Here is a 10,359-nt window from a genome sequence, read left to right on the forward strand (position 1 = left end):
CTCACCACTGATGTTTCTATCTCTCTCTTCCTCTCTGAAATCAATAAAAATATATTTTTTAAAAACCCTAAAATATTCTCATAGCTGCCTCGGGAGTAGATCTTAATCTTTCCACAATGAGGTGATTTCATATTGCAGGCCGTTTGGACTAAACTCAGTCTGAGTCCATTATGCCGTTCCTCTGGCTCTTCTTCTGATTCTTCTCAGATGTTTTTGGAGACTTTGAGTGGCCCCTGTGTCTGTAACTGAGGAGCTCCAGGAGGTCTTGGACTCCTGCTCTGATGCCTCTCTCGGTAGGCAGTGAGGAGAAGTGCTCCTCCTCTTGGGAGACCTACTCCGCCTTCAGGGAGACCCGCTCCTATTTCTCCAGTAGCGCTGTGTGGGCAACAGGCCTAGTCATCGAAGCTTCTCCAGCGGTGATCGGTGATGGTACTACCCTCTGCAACTTCTCATCCTCTTCACGGGACTGGGCATCATCCATGTCCTCTCCTAGAGCGCTAACCCGAGGCTCCAATTGCTCGGCTTTCTCTAGCACAAAGCGTTTCTGTAGCCGGGAAAGAATGATGTCATAGACCCTCCCACAGTGCGGTAGTTCATCAATGAATTCATCTACTTGCATCAGCTCAAAATCCCCAGTTCAGTTCTGGCTCTTAATTTTCATATAGCCATTGTACAGACACTCCATGAACTCGTAGCAATCAGTTGCAGTGCCTGCCAGCCTCATGTAAAGTGCTCCCAACATGCGAATGTATTTGAGGCCTTCATTTTTTATAAACTCAACAATGATATTCTTCTCCAGTTGAATCTGCAGCAACTTCAAGGTCAAACACAGAAAGGGAGTTGACTTTATGTTGCCCCCATACACGCCACCCACAAACTTTAACTCTATGGCTTTATCAACTGCAAGTTCAGCCATCAACCCAAAGCACTCCTCTTTCCAATCCTTGGACTCATAGATTCCAGTCAGAATGATGTCCTCCCGCCGAAGCCGGTTTGGCTCAGTGGTAGAGCGTCGGTCTGCGGACTGAAAGGTCCTAGGTTTGATTCCGGTCAAGGGCAGGTACATTGGTTGTGGGCACATCCCCAGTAGGGGGTGTGCAAGAGGCAGCTGGTCAATGTTTCTCTCTCATCGATGTTTCTGACTCTCTATCCCTCTCTCTTCCTCTCTGTAAAAAATCAATAAAATATATTTAAAAAAGAAGAAGAAGAAGAATGATATCCTCCCCCAGATATTGAAGGTTGGTGAAGTGAATGCTGTGGGGATCCTTCACCCTGCGGTTCACCATTTTTTAAAAATATACGTACTTTATTGATTTTTTTTACAGAGAGGAAGGGAGAGGGATAGAGAGTTAGAAACATCAATGAGAGAGAAACATCAATCAGCCGCCTCCTGCACACCCCCTACTGGGAATGTGCCTGCAACCAAGGTACATGCCCTTGACCAGAATTGAACCTGGGACCCTTCAGTATCCACTGAGCCAAACCGGTTAGGGCTGGTTGGCCATTTTTAGAACTAGGCATTCATGGATGTGTCCTGACTGGGGATTACACAGCAATCTCGGCATATCTGAATGACGCTCTAAGCCACAGAGCTACCAGGCCTGGTTCAGATTGATTGATTGATTGATTGGTTGATTTGTAAGTTTCCTGGTCCCCATTTACCTCATCTTAAAGGCACATACTCTCACCCTCAACCCCCCCTCCCCCAGGTAAGTAATGTGAAATCGGCAACTGAGCTGCCACCAACGTTTCCCAGGCCCCTCTCCCCACAAGCTTGTTGTCTTTGTGCAGAGCCAGATTTCTCTTAAACCTTTATGTGGTTGAGTTTATCATTCATACATAGCAATGAACATTTACTGAGCACTTACTTTGTGCCAAGCACTATGCTAATCTCTTCACATGAATTATCATAATATAGTCCTCATATCGTTGTTAGATACATTCTTGTGCTCCATTATGCCCTGCTTGGAGTCCTCCCGGAGATTTTCCTGTTATTCTCATTATAGGTTTCATGATTAACAGCCTTCAGTTTCCAGTAAACTGCCTCATCCAGTTTCTAGTGGACTGCCTAGACCCGGCCCCCACCATACCTGGTCTGACCAGCTACTCTGACTGACCTTTACAAGAGACATAAGTATAGCCAGAACCGGTTTGGCTCAGTGGGTAGAGTGTCTGCCTGTGAACTGAGAGGTCTCAAGTTCGATTCCAGTCAAGGGCATGTACCTTGGTTGTGGGCATATCCCCAGTAGGGGGTGTACAGGAGGCAGCTGATCAATGTTTCTCTCTCATTGATGTTTTTAACTCTCTATCCCTCTCCCTTCCTCTCAGTGAAAAATCAATAAAATATATTTTTTAAAAACAATAACAATGAGGTACCATTTCACACTTGAAAACTATGGAAAACAGTATGGAGTTTCCTCAAAAAATTAAAAATGGAACTCCCATTTGACCCAGTGATCCCACTTTTAGGAATATAGCTCAAGAAATCAGAAACACCAATCAGAAAGGATATATTCACCCCTATGTTCACAGCAGCACAATTTACAATAGCTAAGATTTTGTAAACAGCCTAAGTGCCCGTCAGCAGATGAGTGGATTAGAAAACTGAGGTACATCTACTAGTACACAATGAAATACTAAGCTGCTGTAAAAAAGAAGGAATTCTTACCATTTGCAACAGCATGGATGGAACTGGAGAGCATTATGCTAAGCAAAATAAGCCAGTCAGAGAAAGATAAATATTACATTATCTCACTCATTTGTGGAATATAAGGAACAACATAAGCTGATGAACAAAAATAAAACCAGAGTCATAGAAGCATTGAACAGACTGTCCAACCTATGAGGGAAGACGGGGAGGAAGAGGTAAGAGATCAACCAAAGGACTTGTATGCATGCAGATGAGCAAAACCAATGGACACAGACAGGGGAATAGGGTGAGGGCATGTGCTGTGGGGTGGGGGCTGCCAGGGAGAGATCAATGGGGGGAAAAGGAGAAGTATGTAACCCTTTAAACAACAACTTTTTAAAAAATATATATATTTTATTGATTTTTTACAGAGAGGAAGGGAGAGGGATAGAGAGCTAGAAACGTTGATGAGAGAGAAACATCGACCAGCTGCCTCCTGCACACCCCCTACTGGGGATGTGCCCGCAACCAATGCACATGCCCTTTACTGGAATTGAACCCGGGACCTTTCAGTCCACAGACCGACGCTCTACCACTGAGCCAAACCGGTTTTGGCAACAAAGAACTTTTTTTTAAAAAAAGAAGGAACTTTCACCATTTGCCAACAGCATGGATGTACCTGGAGAGCATTATGCTAAGTGAAATAAGCTAGTTGGAGAAGGAGAAATATCACATGAACAACATAATCTGATAAACAAAAATAGAGTCAGAGAAAAAAATATTTTAGAACATAATAGAAATAATCCTGTTACTTGCAGATTTTTAATATTTCCTACAACTTGTGTGATATTATTCCATGTTAGTACAGCTTTGGTAATAGTATTATATTTAAACTCTTTTTTTCTTGAAATATTAATGTTTATTGCATATAACATTATTATATTTAAAATCATTTTTCTTGAAATACTAATGTTTCTTGCATGTAAGATTATTATATTAAAAAATTTTTTTCTGAAAAAAAAAAATATTTTTGAAGAGATTATGTGTGTGACTCATGGATCCCCTCAGCTATCTCAACAGAAGCCAAAAATAGAAATGGATTTATTTAGGAAAGATCATGAAAGAGCCTCTTATCTAATGGTGTGAATCCCTGAGACATACATGAGAGACCCACAAGGTTCTTGAGAATTTTATATCAGGAGGAACAGTGCCACTTGGATAGAAAAGGACAGAGAGAAATAAGTGAAGGCTGCAGGACGGACCCATAAAATTCTACCAACAGGATGAAAACAGGTGCTATACTTCATGAAAAAAGAGAAATGACTCCAAGGACAGAGCCACAGAACATTAGTGTCCCCAGGCCTTGAAACCTAATGGAGTTGGTCCAATTTAATCTTTAAAGCACTTGGGACCAATGAGCTTATATTAAATCTCATCTAGTGCCTAATATAGATGAGTCAGATGATGATATTTAGGCCTTTTGAACTGGTGGGATTTTTTTTTAAGTATTTTTTTAAAAATAATTTTATTTTACTTTTTAAAATATATTTTATTGATTTTTTTTTTTTTTTACAGAAAAGAGAGATAGAAAGTTAGAAACATCGATGAGAGAGAATCATCAATTAGCTGCCTCCTACACACACATACACACACCCCATCCTGGGGATGTACCCGCAACCAAGGTCATGCCCTTGACCAGAATCAAATCCGGGACCTTTCAGTCCGCAGGCCGACACTCTATCCACTGAACCAAACTGGTTTCGGCTAAAAGTATTTTTTATTGATTTCAGAGAGGAAGAGATAGAAACATCAATGAGGAGAGAGGGACTCATTGATTGGCTGCTTCCTACATGCCCCCTACTGGGGATTGAGCCCACAACCAGAGCATGTGCCCTGGTTCATAGGTTGGTGATCAAACATTAAGCCACACTGGCCAGGCTGAGCTGGTGGATTTGGATGAAATTTTGGACTTTTAGTTGTTAATACTTGAATGGGCTGGGACTTTCAGGGGACTTTTTGAAATGAGGCAAGTGTAGTTTGTGTGCAGGACAGACACTAGTATTTGGGGGTGGGGATAGAGAAAGGTCTGTGATGGGCAGAATAATAGTCCTCCAAAGATGTTCATCTTCTAATCCTCTGAACCTGTGAATCTGTTATATCATATGGCAAGTGGGTCTTTGTAGATACGATTAAGTTAAGGATTTTGAGATGGAGATATCCTGGATTATGCAAGTGGGTCTAATGCCATCAAGATCTTTAAAGGTGGAAGAGGAAAACAGGAGAGAAGCAGAGAGAGATTTGACGATGGAAGAATGGTCAGAGAGATGTAACTTTTCTGGCTTTGAAAATGGAAGAAGGGGGTCAGGAACCAGGAAATGTGGGAAGCCCCTAGAAGACGGAAAAGGCTAAGAAACGGGCTCTCCTTAAAGCATCCGGGGGGGGACACAAGAGACAGACGAGGGGTAAAACTGAGGCAAAGAGTACAGTCCAGAGGCAGTTGTAATAATCCGAGCACAAGAGGCTGGTGTCAGAGTCACCGCAGGATGGAGAGCGGTGGGTGGATTAGATAAACATGTATAAGGCACAGTGACTGGGACATGGTGATAATGCTTCTGGGGAAGGAGAGGGAGGAGGGCGGGAAGAGTCCAAGCTGACAACCACATTTTCTGCTTATGCAATAGGGCAGAGGACGGAACCATTGGCTATGTAATCAACACAGGAAGCACAGTTTTGGAGGCAAGCAGATAATTTCGTTTTGGACATATCAAGCGGGCGGTGCCTGCGGGCCATCCACAGGGACCGTTGGATAGTGGGTTTGAAGCTCTGGGGACAACATCTAGGTCATAGTCAAAGTCGGTGGAGGGGGTTAGGAAGCACATGGGCAGTAAAAAGACGAGGGCAAGATAGGACCCTTAGGAATGATAAGCCTGAGCAGATAAAAGAAACCCACAAAGGAGCATGAGAAGTTACAGCCATGTGAGAGGAAGCCAGTAGAAAACACCTCGTGGAAGCCAGCATAGCACAGCTTACCAGTATCACTTCAGAACTGGGGAAGGATCAGAGGGAACAAATAGGGGGTCGGGTGGAACCAGGGTCAGGATTGGCCAGTTCACGTGAGTTTGGGAAAGAAGCAGACGGGTTGGCTTTCCTGCCAAGCATGTGAGGGGAGGGCAGCCAGAGTCCAGGTGGGCGAACCTGCTTAAGACTGAGGCTCAGCCGAAACCGATTTGGCTCAGTGGATAGAGCATCAGTCTGCGGATTCAAGGGTCCCGGGTTCCATTCCGGTCAAGGGCATGTACATTGATTGCGGGCACATCCCGGGTTCGGGGTGTGCAGGAGGCAGCTAGCTGGTCGATGTTTCTCTCTCATCGATGTTTCTAGATCTCTGTCCTTCTCACTTCCTCTCTGTAAAAAATCAATAAAATATATATATTAAAAAAAAAAAGTCTGGGGCTCAGCCTAGAATGAGCAGCTGGTCCCAAGAAGGGGTTCCAGCTCCCCTCCCTTTGCTGTGGTTAAGAGAGTCTTGCTCCCCCACCCACCTTGCTCCACAGGACTAACCCTCTTCCCAGTGACGAAGAGGAAGCATGTCCCCTGCCCCGTGTTCTGAACATGTTCCCTGTCCCCTGCCTTTGCTTGCAAAGATCCTTCTTACCTAAAATAGCCAAAGCTTGCCGGGCACTTCCTGGACATCAAAAGGCTCAAAGAGGGGAAGTGACTTGCCCACGGTCATACGATTAGTATCTGGTAGAATCAGGATCCAAGTATAGCTGAATATAACAGCTGAAATTGTAAGTTCCAATTCCCCAGAAGCCATGATCTCTCCCTCGTAGAGTTCCCACAGAGCGTTCTGTCTTTTCTCCCCATTTCATCTCCCTAAGAGTTCCATGAGCAAGGGGGTTTTAATCCATTTGTCAGCATCATGTGCTGCAGGCGATGGCCACTAGGTGGCGCCAGATCCCCAGAAAGCCTGATTTACTGCAGGTGGGGAGGAGGAACAGAGGACTTGGTGGGAAACTCAAGAAAACAGGTGGGCTGCCTTTTCTACTCGCCCTCTCAGTCCACCCTCCTTCCTATCGGAGTTAGGGAGAAAGAATCATTCCATCGGAAGGCTAGAGAGCAGAGGTTTGAGGATTGTATACTGGAGCGGCCCAGCCCTCAAGTCAGACTAGATTCTAAGAATTCTCTAAACGGGATAGGTAGGACCAGCAAAACAACAGCGGTGGCAAGCCGGTGGCCGGCTCTGCCATCCATTTTTGTGCAGAGCCCAAACTGCAAATATTATGTGTGGTCTTAGCGGAAAAGGAAGGAAATGCACATTACTGGTCAGAAACAGTGGGAATAAGTAATCAATCCAGGAAGAACAGGAACGAAATTGCTTTACTCTCTAAGCCTCAGGCTTGGAAGAAATAAGCACACCACCAGCAGCACACCAGCCTGCTGTGAGGACTTGACAAAATGCATGCAACACACAACTATAATGTCTGTCATATTGCAAGTGCTCAGTAAGTATTATTATAAATATTATAATTTAATGATATAAATATAGAGATGATAAATGTTATTTTTTAAAATATATTTTATTGATTTTTTATAGAGAGGAAGAGAGAGGGATAGAGAGTTAGAAACATCGATGATAGAGAATCATCGATCAGCTGCCTCTTGCACAACCTCTACTGGGGATGTGCCCGCAACCAAGGTACATGCCCTTGACCGGAATCAAACCCCGGACCTTTCAGTCCACAGACTGACGCTCTATCCACTGAGCCAAACCGATTTTGGCAAGAAAATAAGTTTTGAATCAATTTGGATGAGAAGGAAATAGAAGGGACTTTTCTCTCCCCCGCTGCGTTTTGTTCTAGGCTGAAGGGGGACGCTTCCAGGCTCCGCCCATTTTCAGGAGAGAGAGGATTTGCAGGGTGTGGTGTCAATCTCTCTGGTCCAGGACCTGGCTTCTTGGGCCCACATCTTCAGGCTTTTTCTTGCAGAGTAATTACCATGTTAGGTGGAAAGACAAGAGCAGAGCCCAGCTGGTATAACTCTGGGGTTGAGTGTGTAGACACATGAACCAGAAGATAATGGTTAGATTCCTGATCAGAGCACATGCATGGGTTTTGGGCTCAATCTCCAGTAGGGGGCATGCAGGAGGCAGACAATCTATGTGTCTCTCACATTGATGTGTCTATCTCTCTGATGCTCCCCTCTCTTCCACTCTCTCTAAAATCAATGGAAAAATATCCTCGGTGAGGATTAAATAAAGTATGAAGTCAAATTAAAAATTTTTTTCATGGTTTTGTGTATTGCTCAGGAAAGTTATCCTTACCACAAAATTCTTTTTTTTTAATTTCCTTTAGATTTTTATAGTTTGTTATTTTTATATTTAGGTCCACAATTCATTTGTCCAGAGATACATGTTTTGTATGCTGATGTAGAAATCTAACTTTAATTTTCCTGAATATACGAGAGGCCCAATGCATAAAAATTCATGCACTGGAGTGAGGGGTCCCTCAGCCTGGTCTGCCCCCTCTCACAGCCCAGGAGCCGTCAGGGCAGGAGGTGAGCCAGCAATCAAAGGAAGGCGATGCCCCATCACACCTCTACTGCTGCCACTGCCGGCAGTGCAAGCCTCAGCCAGCCCTGGTTACCTGAGCCTCCAGTGGCCCTGGGCAGCTGGGGGTGGCTGAGGGGACTGGGGGCTCTGGGGGTAGGTACACAGAGCATCTGGGCCCGCCTGGGGGCGGGCCTGGTCTTGCCACAAGCCTGTTACCCTGGCAGGGCTGAGGGGACCAGGTGCCGCCATCTTGTGGCTGTGGGCACCACCATATTTGAGGGCGTGGCAATCAATTGGCATATTCCCTCCTTATTGGTTCTAAGTGCTAACATATTTGAGGATGGGACAGTCCATTAGCATATTCACTCCTTATTGGCTGTGGGTCCTGCCATCTTTTTGATGGCACAAGGGCCAATAGCATATTCCCTCTTTATTAGATAGGTTATACAGGTGCCTCAACACTCATTAACTGGTCTACCCCTTTCTCATTTACCTTAAATTTGACCTTTATCATAAATGAAATATATAGACTTTTATTATAGATTAAATACATCTGAAAAAATGTGTGTGTTTCTTGTCTGACTCTCTTTTTTTAAAATCTGTTCCTGGGCTGGTAAAACACCTTTGAATAATTAATTTTGTATTATGTTATTTTGGGGGAGGTTGTTTTTAAAATATATATATATATTATTGATTTTTCACAGAGAGGAAGGGAGAGGGATAGAGAGTTAGAAACTTCGATCAGCTGCCTCCTACACACCTCCCACTGGGGATGTACCCGCAGCCAAGGTAAGTGCCCTTGACCGGAATCAAACCTGGGACCTTTCAGTCCAAGGCTGATGCTCTATTCACTGAGCCAAACCGGTTTCGGCTGGAGGGGTTGTTTTTGTGCCATATTTTAATCGCTCATAGGGAAAGACCTTTCTCTCTCTCTCTTTTTTGTTTGTTTATTAATTCTCACCTGAGGATATTTTCCCATTGATTTTTAGAGAGAATGGAGGGGAGAGGGAGAGACAAAGGGAAACATCGATGTGAGAGAGACACATCCGTTGGTTGCCTCCTGCACCCACCCCGACCAGGGTGAGGGAACTGAATTGACCCTGAGACCCTTCAGTCTGCAAACTGATGCTCTATCCACTGAACCAAACCAGCTCAGGCTCTCTTCCTCCCTCCCCCCAACACTTCTTGGCTATTTTCATGCTGTGTTTTTCTCCTAGATTTAGAATCAGCTTGTCAAGTTTCATGAACACTGCATTGATTTTGATTGGGATTGCATGGAGTTTATAGATTAATCTCACATTTTTGCAACATTGAGTCTTCCTATCCAGGAATGTGGATAGATGACTATTCATTCAAGTCTCCCTGCTCCTGAAGAGTGGTATGCATTTGTCTGGAACCTCCAGAGTACTTCCGGTGGTCCCAAAGCCTTCCCGGACATTCCTCTTAGTCAGCTCTGGCTTTGAGCTTCAGTTTCCATTGAATCAGTGCAGGGTATAAGCCCCCGTGGGATAGGCTGTATTTTCCAAAGAGAGCTGCACCGAGGTAAGTCCCATCCTCCAAGCGCTTCTTGAAATGTCCTATTGATGCTTGTCCGTCAAGAGGGGAGATCCCTGTTCCCTCCCTTTGAGCCTCCGCAGACTTCTGTAACTGCCTGGACCGAAAGAAAGAGGTGACACGGATGCTATGTGACTTTTGAGATTAGGTCCTAAGAGGCAATTCTGTTTCTGTCTGGTGTTCTCCCTCTCTCTCTCTGATTTGCTGTGTGAGGAGTTCAGCTACCATGCTGATGACACTTCGTGGAAAGCCCAACAAGACATGGAGGACAGACAGAGAGCTGCCCAGGAAATTCCGATTTTCAAATCGGGACTGTCCCGCCAAAAGCGGGATGTCTGCTCACCTTATAGTACAGGCACCAGGCATGTGGGTGAAGAAGTCTTCTAGATGATACCAACCCCAGTCACCGTCTGTCTGCACCCTCCCAACAGATTCCTGGGTTAGAAAGAATCAGCAGAGCCATTCCTGAGCTCCTGATCCAATAAATTGTCATCCTAAGCCACTGTGTTCTTAGGTGATTTGCTGCGCTGCAACAGACAACGGGTATTCCCCGTCCCATCGTTTCCACACAAAAAGGAAACTCACACAAGGCCTTTGTATGTTTAGCCCCAAAGAGATGAAGAAA

General features: G+C 44.7%; 1 pseudogene; it reads right to left on the reverse strand.

The window, feature by feature from the left end:
* Positions 1 to 154: 154 nt before the first annotated feature.
* Positions 155 to 1,286, reverse strand: LOC118723128 (annotated as a pseudogene).
* Between the last annotated feature and the right edge of the window lie 9,073 nt (positions 1,287 to 10,359).

The sequence above is a fragment of the Pipistrellus kuhlii genome, unplaced genomic scaffold (assembly GCF_014108245.1).
Source record: "Pipistrellus kuhlii isolate mPipKuh1 unplaced genomic scaffold, mPipKuh1.p scaffold_m20_p_2, whole genome shotgun sequence".
Classification (NCBI taxonomy): Eukaryota; Metazoa; Chordata; class Mammalia; order Chiroptera; family Vespertilionidae; genus Pipistrellus; species Pipistrellus kuhlii.